The sequence below is a fragment of the Trematomus bernacchii genome, unplaced genomic scaffold (genome assembly GCF_902827165.1).
Source record: "Trematomus bernacchii unplaced genomic scaffold, fTreBer1.1, whole genome shotgun sequence".
Lineage (NCBI taxonomy): Eukaryota > Metazoa > Chordata > Actinopteri > Perciformes > Nototheniidae > Trematomus > Trematomus bernacchii.
The window spans coordinates 5,134,868-5,153,783 of NW_022988098.1; the positions used below are offsets into that span (position 1 = coordinate 5,134,868).

The 18,916-nt window shown below is 38.8% G+C and overlaps 1 protein-coding gene across 5 annotated transcripts in view; it reads right to left on the reverse strand.

The window, feature by feature from the left end:
* Positions 1 to 14,437, reverse strand: part of foxp1b (forkhead box P1b) — a 194,721-nt gene extending 180,284 nt beyond the window's left edge. The window contains exons 1-2 of one of the 5 annotated variants that reach the window (XM_034121642.1): positions 14,080 to 14,437; positions 5,404 to 5,554 (exon numbers count right to left, since the gene is read on the reverse strand). The gene's annotated coding sequence lies outside the window, so the exon portion shown is untranslated. Of the gene's footprint in view, positions 1 to 5,403; positions 5,555 to 13,858; positions 14,033 to 14,079 lie in introns of those variants that run through there. The other 4 variants (XM_034121647.1, XM_034121643.1, XM_034121645.1 and 1 more) reach the window with 4 other exon arrangements.
* Between the last annotated feature and the right edge of the window lie 4,479 nt (positions 14,438 to 18,916).

The following is an 18,916-nucleotide window of genomic DNA, read 5'->3' on the forward strand; positions in this document are numbered from 1 at the left end:
TTCGAAAATTTAAAAAAACAAGGATTTGAACACAAGAAGATCTTCCTACTTGGAGCAGTTTAGGAGAAAATGTACGTTACTTAACAGGGTGTTGTAATAAAGATACAACTGAGTTTCAATTTAAAACAAAATGTTGTTATGGAAAAAACTGGCGAAACCAGAAACCGCAGTTTAGACTTCTAAAAGAAAATTGTAATCAGCCAAGAGGATTTCAATCGGTGCATCTTTGATATAAACATTTGTATCTATAGTCTGATCCATGCAAAGCCCATTCTGCCATTAATTCAACAAAAAAGGCATTCTGTTAGATCAGACCCGGTCACTATTAAAGCAAATGAGCACATACGAAAACAAGCTGCACAGTGTTTTAACCTAAACCAACTGGCAACATCAATTGTTTTTTGCGAGAGCTTTCATGTTCAACACACTACTAAATGATGGACCGTCAATACAGAACACAGAATTATCCACTATAATTAATAGTGATTACCCCCAATCATATGAACTGTTACACCGGTTAGCAACTGTATTATCTGTTTAGACAAGAACTTGTTTTTCCAAGTCTCTCAGTGGTCACATGATGTGGAAAATCATTGCTTATTTATGGATCAGAGTCCAAACAAGAAGTGAGTGGCCTCGAAAAGCCTTACAATATTAACATATACAGTATACGGCTGTGCATGTGCTGGACAAAGATCACAAGAGTGAATTATTGAAACCGCCATAAGTACAGTGCACCCTGAAAACACTCTGCCAGATGACATCTCCGGATGAATCATCAGCCGAGCAATGAGAAACGTCAGTTAGGCAATGAGAAACTGTCTCTGCCATTGTTTACATATTGACTGGCACTGTGTGGTCGGCCCTGATGAGAACAACACACACAGCGCCCGATGGCATGATCTCACTTGGTGGAAAAAGAGCTGTCACTGGGAGCCTGGTAGGAGGGTGTGGCGTTGCAATCAATGAAGGTGGAGGGACTTAAACAGAAACAAAAACAGATCTATTATTGGTCCCAAGGCATGAAATCATGCATTAGCTAAGCTCTGAGGCAGTCCGTCCACTCTTTACTGCTCACCACCATTCCTGTGTGTATGTGAAGTGAACACTGTGGCCTGCAAGGTCTTTCAACACAGCTTTTCATAAAAGAGATCAGAGTGAAAGAGAATGAAGGATACAGAATTGTTCATCTGCCATCCATTTCTTATTCTAATGCAGCCATTAGGCTCTAAAAAGAGACTGCTCATCTATTCATTTTATGGGGAATTTGCAAAAAGAAGATGACACTGCAAGAGGGTTGGTCGGAGTGATTACAATTATTTGAATTAGCCCTTCAATCACCGCGTACGATTGTGTATGGAGTACACAGAAATGCACTCAAAATCATGGCTGGAAATCCTCGCTGTATACTGTATGAAAAGATTGATTCACTCATTTCTAGCTGAGTTTGTTCTGGGCGCGAGGAATTGATTGGTCAACACATTAAAAGCTTCATACACTCCATATACACGACATGAAAAGGCTTTTAGAAAAATATCCAATAACTCAGGACAGCTGATTGCTTAAAGCTCATCGTATTCACAGCGTTTACAACAGGTGCAGTAAACTCCAACAAAAGGCTGTAAACAGTAAATGGTTAACGGGAGAGAGGGAACTCTGGGGCACGTGTGGGTAAAGCAGAAGGCACTGAAAACTCAAATACTTCATAAATAAGCTAATAAAAGGGATATTGTGGTTGTTTTCATACAAAATCCCTTTATTTGAGCTAACCAATTCACAATGCTGTCAATCTGTAACTGACTTTTTTTCCATTTTAAGAAATGATATGGTTACAGAGCACACACAAATTAAATTAAATTAAATGCAGTAAAACTTATACAAAAAAATTCAAAAAGATTACAATGATAAATAGTGAAAGGGTGAAGAAAATGGTAAACATTCATTAAAAGGATATAATGAACAGATAATGGATAAATCAATCATTCTAATGTTAATTATTACTCCTTAGACTGTATGTTACCCATTTTTACCGTCAAAGAAATGATCTTGAATTCCAATTTTCATTTTATATATTTAATTTAAAAGATCTTTCCATTTACAGTTCATCAGGTTACCCCCTTATATTAAATTATTTGGGTTAGGGTTGAGTCAGAATGTCTTTGTCTGGTGTTTGTCTTAGTAGTCAGAGTAGGGTTTTTATTTAGAGAAATCCAAAAATGAGTTGACAATTCTCTTGTAAATATGAATATTTCCCAGAACCCACTTATATCTTTACAACATGAACCAAATCTATGATGACGTTTTGCCTTCTGCTCACCACACTCTCTCTCAAGTTCTCTCGGTCTATTGACATTACTGCTGTTGTACAGAATTACGTTATTTCTCACGCTTTTCACTAGAGTTCCCGGAAGAAAATAAAGTTTCAGTTCCAGTTCCAGAGTCTCTTTCTCTCTCCCACTCTCTCTTGTTCTCTTTATCTTGGTCTTTTTTTAGACCGGCTGGTAGTGCCTAAGATAGATGTCTTGTAAGCCACAATAACATTAAACAGAATTTCCATCCCTTATATAAACGTGCGTTCCCATTCATAAGAACGCTGAGAGGTGTCTGGCTCGTGAAGTCAGTCAGTCAGTGTTAACCCTTTCAGGTCGGCTGCTTAAGTTAATAAAATAGATACGCAGGATGTGTTTCTGCTGTTGCTCATCGCTGAAGTCTATCCTGTACCACGTCTAGTTTCTGCTTTTCTTCACCCGCTGTAAACACTTGTTTTTCACAGATCACGTTTTCGCAGCCTACTGTTATGTCACCTGACTGCCAGTGAGCATGCTGACTGTCTCATGTAACAAGGGAATGCTACTAGCAGTCTATTACACAAAAAGTGTCTTCTATAACTATTCAAACTTCATTTAAGAGGAATTGACAACATGATTTGAGTATTCGTGCAGCTTTGATGGATTCAGTTGCATTTCATTGAAGTTGTGGGTTTAGTGTGTTTTCAATTTTCTATAAATGAATGGAAAATTGCTACACTCATATAGTTTGCTATTGGTGTACTAGTGAGAGCGAGTCTTGTAATTCATCAGAATAAGAATATTTGATTCGAAATAATTCGATTTATTGATTTTATTTATCCCTGATGGTCTTGAGTCGTTAAATGTGTCAATAGTTGCTTTCTTTGTTAGGAATACAGTTCTAAAAGGGTCTGAAAAATATGTCAAATCTAGCAAAAACGTCCTAGCGATACTGTGTGTGTGTGTGGGTATGGGCGCGAAATAAAAACATGCAGCAAGTGCGAATTTGACTGGCAAAATAATTGATTGATGAGACTGATAATGGCCAATAAGCATCACAAGCAAATACATAGTGTGATCATCATTTGTTTTTTTAATTTAAATATCCAAACATCATGACTTTGGTAGAGTTTTACTAAAACAAACTTCTCTACATGAAAAAGACCCTAACCCTATATTCACAAGACTTCCCAATGACACATTACTTAAAGGAAACCTATCATGCTATATTTAAATGATATATTGTAGGGCCATACCTATATAAGGTATATTTATACGTTTCTGTTTTCAAAATACCAAACAGATCATGCATTTTAGCCATGCCTCATTTCGCTCTATGTGCCGTTTGCTGTCTACGGGTCTGATTCTGCTGACCACGCCCCCCTGCAGGAGAGGGGAGACATGCTCTGATCAGCTGCTGGGCTGTCAGAAGAGGGGGAGAAAAAGAGATCTCCGTGTTTTATTATATAGAGTCGTTATTCATTTGTTTTAAAGCTCAATAAATAACAAAGAAGACCTTTGACCGGCACTTTTCTAATTTTGTCCGGAAGATTTAAACTTTAACGGACATCTTGACCGGCGAAACAAACTGAAACTGAAACTCTGCCGCACGGTCCCCTCGTTCCTTGGAAGAGGCGGAGAGGTGGGTGTTTGTCATCTGCTGGTGGACTAACCGGAGAGAATTACAGTGCTTGCCTCGAGGGGGAGGGATTGCATTGCAGCGGGAGCAAACGCTTGCCTCGGGGAGGGAGAAAGAAAGCCACAGCGGAGAATAAACAGAAGGGTAACCATGGTAACCAAGTCTTCTTCACTGCTTTTGTGGCAGACTACAGCGCCACTTACAGGCCTGGCATATGTACTACAGCGTCTCCAGCGCGGTCGAACGGCAATGGCCGTGGCTGTCTCCTCCTGATTGGTGGAGTTGGCCCAATAGTCGTAGCGCCACCGTCCTGACGTCAGGACAGTGTTCAAATCTGGATCAGTTTTTATCAGATCCGTTGCAGCCCCTTTTTTAGAGATTTGGGTATGGAGGAAAATAGAGAGGGTTGTGTTTTCTGACACTTGGTGAGTTCCCTGGAACACCGGGGACACATATTCATGTACAAAAGTGCATTTTGCATGATAGGTCCCCTTTAAAGTAAAATCATATTGAAAGATCTTCTACTGACTTATCACCCAGACCAGAGTTATAATCAAAGTGCTTCTTTAATTAGCTAAACAACAGGGACAAAGTGTGTATCTAGTCAGCACATGCAGAAAATGGTGAGGCACATTACCTGCTTCAACACATAATCCCATCCCAGGATAATCTATTGGCCGAGGGGTTAACCAAAAAAATAACTCCTGTGAAAATAACCATCCTCGGCTGAGTGGTTTGGGAATGGAGCCCCACCCTGTTTACAACACTGAGAACAAAAACAAACTCCCTCCAAGGAGCCCGGGCAAATGCAAGTCACACACTGCAAGCATCACAGGCAAACAACAACAACGAGTGAGGATCTACTGGGAGAGCACGGCTATCAAACAACAAGGTGTGTGTCTCTGAGAGGCGGGAGAAAGTGTGTGAGGCAGGAAGAGGGAGGGAGAGAGAAAGGGAGAGTTGGAACTAATGCAATATCAATATACATCAGTGTTTCCCATACCATTGTCTTGGAGGGGCGCTGCGCCCCGCCAACGGAGCCCCGCGCCCCCCCTAAAAATCAGGTGTTTTAAAAAAAAAAAAAATTATAATTTCATTTTAAGTTGTGAGTTTAGTGTTTTTTTACCCCAAGACAAATATATATCCCAAGAACTTTACAATAAAGAAGTTAAAAATATATATATTTAAAGTCTCAAGGGAAGAGATGAACAAAGTCATGAACAGGGGCTGAAATAATGATACCACAAAAAGAGAAAGGTCATAAAAGTACATCGCATATGATGATACATTTGTTTAAAAAGGAGAAACAAACTATTGGTCAACTGAACTGATAAAAGTCCACATTAGAATTGGTGATTAACATAAGTTGGTGTAGTAAAACATTCCTAAACTTTGATTTGAGGAAGAGAAAAAGCGAGAATTGAAAGTGGAATTGAGCTGAAAACAAAGTAAAAAAACACCCCCCCCCCCACACACCTCCAGAGTCTCAGGTCAACTGAATCATCAGGAGTCGGGGAAGATACCGTCACCACCTTCCACGAATAGCTCGCGAAAACCACATCAGTGTGACTTCACCGTGGCAGAGCCGGCAGCTTGAGAACACTCTCGCTCAATATCCAGGGGGACTCTGAATGAAGAGGTAATGAATCTCAGTTAACAAGGCCATTATCAGTGAAGGAACTACATCATCAGGAGAGACTCCAAATCCTCCAGGCCCTTACACACACTGGCCTTTTATTGTCGCTATTAACTGCTCAGGTATAACAAAAAAAGAAGATAAAAGTATCACGCTTTTGATCTGGTGCTGTACATCACCACAGTAAACAATGAGGCTGTATGAGGGGACACGGAGCCCAATTAGCCATCTCTGCTGTCAAGTATTTAAACAGCGTGCCAAGATGATAGCAGTAACCTGCATACTTTCATCTGTGCTCCACACTCATCAGCATGCTAGCACCTCCGCTGCTGCACTGCATCCTGGGTAATTACCGCTTCCCAATTACCACCCAGCTTGGTAAATATATATCAAATAAACAAGCAACAAACCGTCAATTAGGAGCACCCTTTCATAATGGGGGGTCCGAAATGATGTTTTTTAGCACGTGCCGAAGAAGGCAGGAGCATTGCACTTCAAAGCGGAGTTGTAGCGGTACATCTCACCATAACAGTTTGTAAAATACTAATGTTTCTGAGGCAATTATTTTACGTGTCTAATAGACGAGAGCAACACATCCGGGTGCTTCCCCCCTGCGTCAGAGCCCCACTCCTTTTTGGGTGAAAACATTCGCTCTCATTTGACTGGCGGTAAATACAGATTCTGAGTTTTTTTTCGTCGTTCACAACCAAAAATGTTGAATATCATGCATTTTTGATCAACAAGGAGCCCAATTACGATGGTCAGACAGGCAAACAATTACATAATGTCATTGGAGATCGATGATTATTGTCGATTTGTGGTTAAATTGAAAGCTACGGAGGATCGATGTCTGTTCAGTCTGCCGGGAGACAAGTGTCAGGCAGCAGGCTAACATTTAAAGTAGTGTTTCTAACACTCAAAATGGGATTTCCTTGGCTTATTAGTGTTTTATAATTTAATCCCTCCCTTTCCGGGGGAGCACCATGGGACCTTATTTCGGAAAAAGTTATGCATTGAAGTCAATGGCGAGAGAAAGATTATCTTTCGATCCTGTTTGAATTGAGCCACGAATTACACATATGATGTTTGCCAATTTAAAAGATAATTTTGCAAGTAAAAAAAAAAAAAATGTGTCGTAAAACTGTGAAGTAACACTTTTTTTGGTGTGAAACCGCTCAATGAACTACATCTCCCGTCTCGCACCACACACCAAGCTGGCTGTCACGTTGGCACATTTCACTTTTTTCTTTCAGAATGAGGCGAAAAGTATTAAAAGAGGTGAAAATCACTCCAAGTTAATGGCCAATAAGGCATGTTGAGAGCTGTACATACACACAAGGGGAGTTAGTCGGTTCCGTAAGAGCCAGCATGCGGGACCGGGATTCTGGGATTTGTAGTCTTTCTAGTTGCATATTTTTCATAGTCTTATATTTCAACAGTTTTACGACAAAAATATGTGACTTTTTTGACATGCATGATTTTTTAAGATTGACAAACATCATATGTGTAATTCGTGGCACAATTCAAACGGGATCGAAAGATAATCTTTCTCTCACCATTGACTTCAATACATAATTTTTCCGAAAAAAGGTCCCATGGGGCGGAAGTAGATGGGCGGGACTTCGCCTCTCTATAGTGATGAGTGATGACGTGGTTTGGTAGGCCGACCAGGAAGTTAGCATCACAAGGGGGTGACGTGACAAAAAGCGAATGGTGGTAAACACACGTACAGTATGTCGCACTTTAAGGTCATAATCCACCATTATCAGTGGTTCAAGTGGAGTAGTAATGAATTTATGTTTGTTTTTCTGTGATGTTTTACCTTCAGATTAACATAGTAAACGTTAGACAGTGTGTGTGTTACTATGGAAACAGAATGTTGAGAGTAACTGTTTCCAACGGTTTATTTTTGTTGCGTTTTCAGCTGTGTTAACAAACCTTACAAACGTTGTAAAGATAAAAGTTTATGTTTATGATACTCTAATGTTTTATTGAGCAGGATAATCACTGTGCGATAGTACGTAAATATATAAGGTTACACTTCAAACAAACTACATCACGGTCACATGACTTCACCTCACCACCGCTAAGCTAAAGGTAGCTATTGTTCAGTATGATGATGTTTAGTTATCTCACTGAGTCACTCTTTAGCAACCACCATTGTTGAGACACATGGAAGCTTCAAATATTAAATCAGTGGGGTAATTCATGTCGGAGAACATAAGAAGAAACTGTTCAGCTTGTGTTAACCACAGACCTTATTTCAGGCTTTTAAAAAGAAACAAGTTCAAAGAAAAACATGCTAAATGCTAATTCATTTCCCAGTTTTAGGACTCATTCCTGCACCACTCTATTAGAGGTGTTTAAGTTGACAATGGGGCAAAATATACAACATGGAAACAGCCCTGCACCACAAAGACGAGTTCAAAAAGAAACATGGCCTTTTTTCTTCACAGACGAGTGAAGAGGGGACAGTAACATTGTTGAATTCAAAGGCGAGGAGAACAGCTGCAGAAACAGACTGTCAACAAAATTTGCATTGCTGCTCTCTCCTCATCTCCATTACTCTCTCCTGTCTCTCCTCGAGCCCACGGAGCTGCCGGCTTAGATCTGAGTACTCTGATGGCTTATCACATAGCGAGCAGCAGGCTAAGCCGGAGTGATGCGCCCAAAAGACATGATCAAAGCGCACCAACTTTTCCACCCGGCAATGATGATGGAAGAGCAGGCCTTGCCATGTTGTGTTTCTTATTAGGGCTGCGACTGCCAACTGAAAACACAGCCAAGGAGTCAAGGATGAGGCCCTTAAAGATGTGCTACCGTAACCTTACTCTGCATTACCCTGCTGCTGCAGTTAACAGGGTTTAAGTGGTAGTATGTGACATCTCCACATTAGTCAGTTTCAGTTTTGCTGCTTTCTTTCTCATGTTGATTTAACAAGAGCTGCAGTCGTAAGAAGGCTTTGGCTATTTCCTGCTTTTATTTCATATCAAAGGGAATGTGTTGGGGTTTTGGACTAACAAAACAAGACTTGGAGGAAATTAATGAATATGTTCTGACATTTTATTGACCAATAATAAAATGTCATAATCGCCATGTAACTCGATTATGAAAACAATAGCTACCTTTAACCTTTCATAGTATCTTAACCTATAACAAGCCATATTATTAAAGCTTTTAAGGATAGGTCTTAATATTAGAGCAATTTGGTCTAATTAAAGATTGTTACATTTCTTTCAGCAGTCTGTTACAAACAGATATATAATGTAATATAATATAATATATGGTGCCTCACAACTAAACCATAAAGAAGCCTGTACGAAAAAAAGCAAATGTTCACCTAAAAAAACCTGAAGGATCATAAACTATCTAACCGAATGAAAAGTGATTTCTGGCACTAAAAAAAGAAAAACGTTATAAAACACAACTCTGAAGTGATGCTTCTTCTAAACCAGGGGTGTCAAACTCAAGGCCCGGGGGCCAAATCCGGCCCGTGACTTCATTTTCTGTGGCCCCACAAGAGCTTGCAAAGAATATTATATGTTTATTATACGGTTACATGATGATTTACAGAAGCACGTTGCCCATAAACTACATGTCCCACAATGCATCTCAAATTAGACTTTTTTTCTTCTAAATATGCCTTTTTTCTCAGAATTTGACTATTTTTTTTTTTTAAATGTTACTTTTTTTTCAAAATGTCAGTTCTTTTTTTTGATTTCGACTTTTTTTCCAGAATTTGGCTTTTCTTTTTAAATCATTGTGACATTCTCACTGAAGAGACTTGCAATTATTTGCCCCAGACTTCTGCTTTCAGACGTAGTTAATTATGAAGTTATTACCCTATCTGATAATAATCCAATGCAGAGGCAATAATGTAATATAATACATTATTTTATATATATATTTATATATGTATTTTTATATAGTCTTAAAGTTACAACCGGCCCTTTGAGTGCAACCCTAATGCTGATGTGTCTTGCGATTAAATTTAGTTTGACACCCCTGTTCTAAACTCTCACAAGTCATTGCGTCTATATTAAACATCCCAGAAAGGTCACGTTTTAAAAATGGCTCAGGAATAGCCTAATTCCAAGGTAAACTGACATTTGCATTATTTTCTCTTCCCATGACAACATTTTTTATAGAAAACTGTAATGACGGACAACATTTTTTTATTGTTACTATTATTAGGATCTTCAATACTTGATCCGTGTACACTTTCAGGCCAAAAAGACAGGGACATCTTTTGTAAATGAGGATTTGTAGTTGTTTGAACTTTTGTAAATACTGTGAAGGTTTACACAGAAAGGAGGAATCACTGACACCTCGTCTCCCCTGGCAAAATAAACCAATCCACTTTAAGAGTAATAACAGCAACCTCTCAATGTAAACTTTCATCAAATTCTCTTAAATGTAAAAGCACATCATCCATCAGGTCCTGGGAGCCACATCATAAACACACACACACTTACAAACATAGAGAGCGGACAGCTGATAGAAACAGGTGCTCAGGTTTCGCCTGGCAGCTGAGCGCAGTTTGGAGCATATGGCTGAGCCCTGGATGTCTACAGGAAATGTTTGTATCTTACCTGTTTTAGTCCCAAAACAGACAAGTGTTGGGTGCTATTAAAGACGATCTGATGTTATGGTATTGCTTTCTAGAAGGCTCTAGTACTTACTCAATATGGGAACAGGGAATGGTGTGCATTTGGTAGCATAGAAAGGGGTTAAAGAAAGAAACAAAAGGGTGAGGGGTTGTAAAAGAAAGTTGAATAGGTTACACCACACCACACTGCAAAGCAAACTTCCCTTAATTATTCATCAATCTGTTCCAATACTTCAAAATAACAACACTTCTAAAACAAACTTAAACCAATGGATACAACTAAATATGCAGGATACTTCCATTAGGCCTGACATGATAATTAAGTTATCAAATTATGGTATACGATAATTATCCTTTTACGATACGTACTTATCGTGCGTATGGTCACGATCATTTATTCAATACTGATTTATTCTATGATGTATGGAAATGACCATGACAACTTTTACGTCAATGATTTATTTTGTACGATACATGGACCTGACGTGGATAATTTTTACGTTTGCAACATATTTTACCATATTGGAAATGACTTTGATATTTTTAACGATATTAGCTTATCGTAGAATATATGGACATGACCTCTTTCATTTTAACATGAACAACTTAGCCCACAATATATGGACATGACCATGATAACTTTTACGTTATGATTTATCGTACGATATATGGACGTGGATCATTTTTACGTTAACAACATATCTTACCATGTATGAAATTACTTCGCAAAACGTTACGTTATTGACTTGACGTTCAATATATGGACACGAAATGTATAGTTTTTACGTTAACGATCGTAAAATAATATGAAATTAGATCATTTTGACGTTATTGACTTATCGTGCGTGATGGACATGACGTTGAACATTTTTGCATAGTTATTATAATTTTATAAATGCCATAACCTTTTTTTAAATTGACAATATTTTTCCAGTCCAACAGTAGGTATCCTCACAAACCAAACTTAGATATTTTCCAACAATTGACACAATCTGTCTGCCATTGATGTACTGTATTCCTGATACACAACACCAGCAGTAAACACATTTTTGCAAACTAATTGTAGTTGCATGAGCAAGGAGGACCTTTGTTGTCAGCATCCGTCCCTTCACTACGAACAGATGACACTAGAAGATAGTTATTAATGGCTGCATGAGTTAATGGCCGTCCTGAGCATTTTACTGTCTCCATAGAGACTGAGGAGCTCACCTGTCCACTCTCTGACCAGAAGCCAAGCCGGTGCCCGAGACACACGCACCTTAACCCTGGAAATAATGTTCTACTTTCCTTTTGTTATCCCTTCCATTCAGTTAATACAGCTCTAATCAGCGTGCTGCAATCATATTCATATTGCGAGTAATCTTCCCCTTTGTCTGTTTTGCATGTTTGATTCACAATCAAACATGCAAAACTCACATGACAAATTCATTTACCAGAAAAATCCCTTTTATTCATCTGTCACTTGTCGTCTCGCTTTGTGCAAAAAGTGTCTCAAGCTGAACTGGTTCGAGGGCGTCTTGTATGCGAAATCAAATGAGGGGTGAAGCCGGAAAAATCAAATCTTAAAAAGAAACAGTAAGAAGCAAAAATGCAGAACCTTATTCCCACACTGGACCGAAAATAACTCTCCTTATCATTCAGCTGCAAGCGAGGGGTGCACAGTCAGTTTACTGCACAGGGTATTTCAATGTGTGTTCACAAATACTGAGCCGTCAGATGAAAGAGAGGGCCGCTCCACTCAGGGATGGGAGTCCTCGCGCTGAATGCATGAGCGACTGATTACTTTCTTACCAGTTGAACCTCGGCTCTACAAAAGAAGAGCCTGAAGTGGCAAAACTAGAAACAAGGGCTTTCCAAATAATACAAAATCCCAGATTGGTGCGTCAAGGATCTTTCATTGTTACGATGCATACAGCTGCTCTTCCTCAAATTTCAAGCATTTTTTTTTTTTTTGTACTTGCCCCCCTGCCAACTCAATGTATTCAGTTGTAGTAAGGAGCAGAGAAAAGTAGAAGCAAACACAGGGGAGAGGGGACAGTTTTTCCCAGCAGAATGTCAGTATGTAGCGGCTGTGTCTAACAACAGGCCGAGAAAAAAGTTGCAAAGAAAGTTCATCCTGTGTTTTAAAACCTGGGTCAGCATTTGCGAAGGTCCATTTCTGCATAAGTGAGCACACAAACCCCGGCGCCTGTTCAAATAGTGTGCAGCTCTCTCTCAGGCAGCTCATGACAACAGCCCAGCAGCAGCACTGTTTGATCTCCAATGTTTTCCTTAATCTGGGTTGTCAAGGTTCGCTTGTTGGAGGCTGTTTACTTTACTTCTCCTACAAAAAAGTGTTTTTTTTTTTTCCCCTCAGACAATGACTAATCCAAAGACCAAGAAGGAGGGGAGCCCTGCCAGCAATAGTTGTTAAAGCTGCAGTTTCCCTTTTGTAAAACAATTCACATGGTTCTAGTCCAGCTGCAGACTTAACTGTAAAAATAAATATTAGGGTAATTCTTGAGTGTGTAACGTTTACTCTAAATGGAAAATAATCTGCTTTAAAAAACATTTTTCCGTCCAATTCTGTCTTTACAAACTAACAAATCCACATGGATTAAATACACAAGATTTGTGTTTATATTCTGTATATACATTTAAAAGCAGCAGAGTAAAATTCATTATATTTCTAATTGTCTGAAATACACCTGTTTAGAAAATTGATCAAAAAGAAATTAGATATAAATATGTTATATATATGTTTATGTGCTTTTTTATGTATTTCTACAGGCTAATTATATTTCTAAGTACATTCCTTTTAGACAATGCATATTAGGATGACATAACGTAACACACTATATCAATAACAGATAATTGTTAATTTGACCAAAAAGTTACTATTTTTCAGAAGTGATAATAAAGTACTTAGCCTATTTATAGTTAATAAAAACTATTCACTTTAACCCACACTGGGACTGACTTGGCTGGCTAATAAACAGTTTACTTTTATAGCAGTACAGTTGAATAAAGCGTGTTAATTACTTAATGTTGAGTTTAAGTTGCCACAGTCATAACGTATTATTTAAATCCTTTGTATTAGTCTGATGACAAGTTGACTGTAAGTGGAATATCCGCTATTAAAAGTAGCACTGCACACACACACTGAAACACCAGCCTGTCACACCGCTGAAGCCGAACAGCGAAATAAACTTTGCCTGTTAGTTAAACTATATTACAGATATTAAAACTATTGTCTCGGGCAGTAGTAAAGCTTCCTCCGGTCTCTCGCAGTTTGGAAGACAGCTAACACGTGGGGGAAAAGCTCCCTCTTTGGTGTAACTCCAAAGAAATCACGGCACTCAAACTTCCCTTTCCCCCGTTCAAACTTAACAACTTTTAACAGGTAGCATTGTAATTATCACTTTTTTAACAAACTACGGTTATGAAGGTGCATTTCCCTCGGGGGGGGATTTCATAGCCTCAACTAAGTTGCAACTTTCCAAAAAGAGTAGAGGACACAACTCTCCAAAAACTACATTAAACAACACTACCAGGCAGCCCACATGCTATTAATACAGGTGTTTCTTTATTTCTTTATTGTAACAAATGTAGCAAAAAGCGAAACTCCGTGTGTGTGCGTTTGCATCAGCAGGTAGCTAAAGACACGATAAAGCAAATGTTAACAATAGGATAATAGTGAAACTTACCCGAAAGGCTTTTTTTTTTACAGCAGCTAACAGGCAGGGTACCGTTTCGCCAGTATGAGATAACGCGTGCAACAAATCAAACCGTAAACACCAACAATATCACTCCGCCCGCCTTTGGTCTGTTGGTGGCTGAGGTGGTGGTGCGGCGGAGGTGAGGAGGGAGGGGGGGGACTAACTAACTCACTAACTTAACTACAAGGAGAAAAGAGATATCATCTTACCGAGGGCGTCGAAGAAGAGCAACAAAATGTGGAGTTTCACACTCGCCGACTCGTTTCCCTCTGCCTCGTGCACAGAAAAGGCACTAGCTCCTCTGATTCTTAATGTTCATATCAGATTTTTTTTAACACGCCGAGCAAAGAAGGAGGAAAAAAAAGAAAAGAAGCAAGCATCGCGGATTTGGATGTTGTTGTTTTGATGTTCCAAGTCCGTGACGTCATATCCACCTGCTGTAAACAACGATCATTGCATCGCGGATCCTTCATAAGAAACATCACACAAGTACAATTCAGTAGCACTTAGTAGGTTCCTTTCTATGGGGAAATGTAATGATATGCATTAGTTTTAGCTCAAAGTGTGACAGGAGAGAGGGGGCTGTCAGAAAAGCTAAAATGTCTAAAGCTGACTAATTACAACTGAGGCAGAATGAACTTATTATTATTTCAAAAAATGTCTTATTTTTTTTATATCTGAGGATCATCATAACTGTTCCAACGCCTCACTGCAGAAACATGACATTATTTTAGATAATTACCAAAGATGTTTAAATCTCAAATGTGAGAAGTTTTAAACTATAATGGTTTTAAAAATGACAGTGTGTATAACTAGAGTGCAGTTTTATGATGTTGTCATTTGGCATGTGGGCCAATTCTTCATAATATGTTCAAGGTGGCATGCATCTTTTGCAACAAAGTAATTCAAAATCACTGCTTGACATTTTTGTTGTGGTTGAAAAGTTGTGTGCACTCCTAAATAGTCTTTCCTCAGCATGTCTGTCACAAGATGTGCAGAAAAACATTATGACAGTAATTAAAAACCTCTGTCACTTGGCCCTGAAGAGGAGAATTACCACGGGCCACTTCAACAGTCCAGTTAACAACTCATTGTAAAGCAACATTAATTTAACCTCAAGAGAAAATATTTTAAGTCCTTTTTTGTCCTTGGTCAAGGTCTTGAGGAGCACAGCTCATTTCGCTTTAAACGATATTCCATGTATCATCATGGCTACATCTGTAGTGCTGCTGCTGATCTCTCTCATAGAGACTGTTTGTGGGTAGAGAGCGCCACCCTCTGGCCGTGCACACACACAGGAACATAAATAGTTCAAAATAATGTGTTTTATACACATTGTACATACTTGTTTTTGTGTAGTACAACGTGCACATTTTTCTTAGCCCATAGTCTATATATTTGTTCAATTTTATTGTATTATTGCACATTTTTACTCAAATACATAATTTCTATTTTATTGTATTTGTATCTTCTTATTGCAAATGTGTACTTAACCTATTTGAATATGTATATATCATTTCTATTTTATTTTTATTGTATTATGTTCTTATTCTTTAAATGTATATAAATATTTTATTTACATTTATTTGTATTTTCTAATTTGAGATGTTTACATTTTATGTTTGTTTTGTTTCTACTCTTTTTATTTTCACATTGTGTGCATGCTGCTGTGACAAAAAGAACATCCCAAATTGAGATCAATAAAGTACATTTTATCTTATTTGTATGTATTTCTTTGTATTTCTTTTTAAATTCTGAAATGTAGTAACTGTCCTGAAACCTAATTTCCCTCGAGGACAAATAGAGAATTAATTATTGGCCGACACATCTCAGCTGAGACCTGTTATTATATTAATTTAATTCATTTATTTAGAACAGTTTAAAATACAAGCTGATAATCTCTCTGAAGCTTTAGGGGCCGGAACACTTAAAGGTAGGATAGGTAAGAATGGAGAAACCAGCTCGAGTGTGCTAGAATTTGAAAGTACACAACCGGAAAAAATCTGCCCCTTCCTTCAGACTTCCTTACAGAGCCCCTCCTCCAACACACACGAACGTGCACATGACCAATAAGGGCACGAGATAAGTTTGTGCACAGATGGAAGGCTGACAGGCAGGTAGGCCATCCAGTTATTTTAGCCGGGCCGGCTCAGATGATTGGTCGTGCTTTTTACAGCACTACGGCTTCCACAGATGACATTTTTTTATGTATTTATTGTCAAAGCATTTAATGTATTCATTGCTATCGGGATGTTAAGAGCATTCCATGGAATATAACAAAAAGTGTTTCTGAAGTGAATTACCTACCCCACCTTTAACAGAGCGTATTTGCAAAATATGTTACCAACACATCTAGAATTGGAGAAAGCTCATGTATTATACAGAAACATTTACAAGCTAAAAACACCAAACACTAACCAAATACCCCTAACTAATCTAACCCTAACATTAAAAGGTCGGAAAACATTAATGTATCAGTCTTAACATAAAACAGATAACATAATAAACACTGACACAGGAAAAGTGAAAATAATTGTACACTTTTAATGTGTGTTTAAAGCTATTTAGATTCAAATAAAAAAAAATAATGCTCTGAAACTTTTTTTAGCATCCTTTGGACCAATATGAGGAATCGTTTCAGAGTGGACAAGTTTCAGAGTAACAATCAGAGGGCTCGTTCCAACCGGCGAATGACATGGCTCGTTTCACCCAGCCAAAGAGGGCTCTTTTTAACCAATGGGCAATCTGAGGGGTCTTTCCTTTGGGCCAAAGGGAGGGCTCATTTCACCCTTTGGGCCAATCAGAAGACTTATCAGAGGGCTTGTTTCAACCAGTGTAAAAGAGGTCTTTCAACCGGCCAATCAGAATGCTTGTTTCACCATTTGGAACAATCAGACTGCTCTATTATTTAGGTCAATGAAATGGCTAATTTCAGAGGGCCAATCAGAGGGCTCATTTTAGAGGGCTAAACAGAGCTCCTCTCAACCTTCGGGCCAATCAGAGGGCTCGTTTTACCCTGAGGGCTCATCAAAGGGCTCTATCCTTTGAGTGGCAGGTCTGTACATAATGTGTCCATTTGTTGAAACTCATGTTGTTTTATTGTGTTTTTCTCCGCAGTGAATTCATGTTGACATGCTTCTTGAAATGTAATCTCTGATGGTATAACATCACTCCCATTATACTGATAACAGGATTTGCAGTTTTGCTGTGATTTGTATACTGAGCCCGTCTTTATAGGATTACTGCAGTTTTCAAAAGGTTGTAAACATGATTGTCTGGTGTAATTAATGAGAAAAACTCTCACACATGATCTTTGTAATTCTTCAGTGTCTCGATCTGCATGTCAATACTGGATCCACGAGCCCAGCAGCCAGTGTGTCTGCCTCTGAATGTATTATCCTGTTTGTCGGTGTGTTGTGTGGATTAAGGCCCTGACTGGATGGAGTGTAGTTACAAATTAATTGAGGATCACTATCAGTTACGTAACAGGCTCTCCACACACACGCGTGCACACAACAAAGTAATTAGCTTTCTGTTAATTAGGTAATTAAGCATCTGAATAGGAGCTCCTCTTGATTTCCAAAGGGGGAAGGATGGCTTTCATTCGGTGTTTTTCCCCTGCTGCTGGGGGCGAAACATTCAGACTGTAATGAAAGGGAGAAGCTGTGCACATAATGACCAATAAAGCACGTGAGTGAAAGGAGGACAGACTTAAAGGACAGGACACTTTGTTCAAAACATACTTTTTATAAGCATTATCCAGACAACAATGAAATTAAAAGATTGCACTAACTATTATTAAATAGGAAACATGTTTTTAAAGTTCATTACTTTTCAATAAATCATCTCTAAATGTTATTATATAATGTTATAATGTTATTGTATTGAGTATATAGATTTTATATCTTCATGGCCTACTGTATATTTTCTATTTTGAGATGTTTAAATTCTAGTATTGTTCTCTATTCTACTCTTTAATTTCTACTTATGTGCAATGCCTTGTTTTGTTTTGTTGTTTTTTATGCTGCTGCAACGCAAACATTTCCCAAATTGGGATCAATAAAGTACCTCTTATCCTTACCTTATATTTATTATCATTATAAATAACGTTTCAATAAGAACATGAAAATGTACTCAAAGGATAAATGCAGTATATTATTTATATTGGCTGAATTGAAGTGGAAAAGTTGTGCCGTTGCAGAAGTTTAAAGGAAACCTATCATGCTATATTTAAATGATTTATTGTAGGGCCATACCTATATAAGGTATATTTATACGTTTCTGTTTTCAAAATACCAAACAGATCATGCATTTTAGCCATGCCTCATTTCGCTCTATGTGCTGTTTGCTGTCTACGGGTCTGATTCTGCTGACCACGCCCCCCTGCAGGAGAGGGGAGCCGTGCTCTGATCAGCTGCTGGGCTGTCAGAAGAGGGGGAGAAAAAGAGATCTCCGTGTTTTATTATATAGAGTCGTTATTCATTTGTTTTAAAGCTCAATAAATGACAAAGAAGACCTTTGACCGGCACTTTTCTAATTTTGTCCGGAAGATTTAAACTTTGACCGGCGAAACAAACTGAAACTGAAACTCTGCCGCACGGTCCCCTCGTTCCTTGGAAGAGGCGGAGAGGTGGGTGTTTGTCATCTGCTGGTGGACTAACCGGAGAGAATTACAGTGCTTGCCTCGACGGGGAGGGATTGCATTGCAGCGGGAGCAAACGCTTGCCTCGGGGAGGGAGAAAGAAAGCCACAGCAGAGAATAAACAGAAGGGTAACCATGGTAACCAAGTCTTCTTCACTGCTTTTGTGGCAGACTACAGCGCCACTTACAGGCCTGGCATATGTACTACAGGGTCTCCAGCGCTTTCGAACGGCAATGGCCGTGGCTGTCTCCTCCTGATTGGTGGAGTTGGCCCAATAGCCGTAGCGCCACCGTCCTGACGTCAGAACAGTGTTCAAATCTGGATCAGTTTTTATCAGATCCGTTGCAGCCCCTTTTTTAGAGATTTGGGTATGGAGGAAAATAGAGAGGGTTGTGTTTTCTGA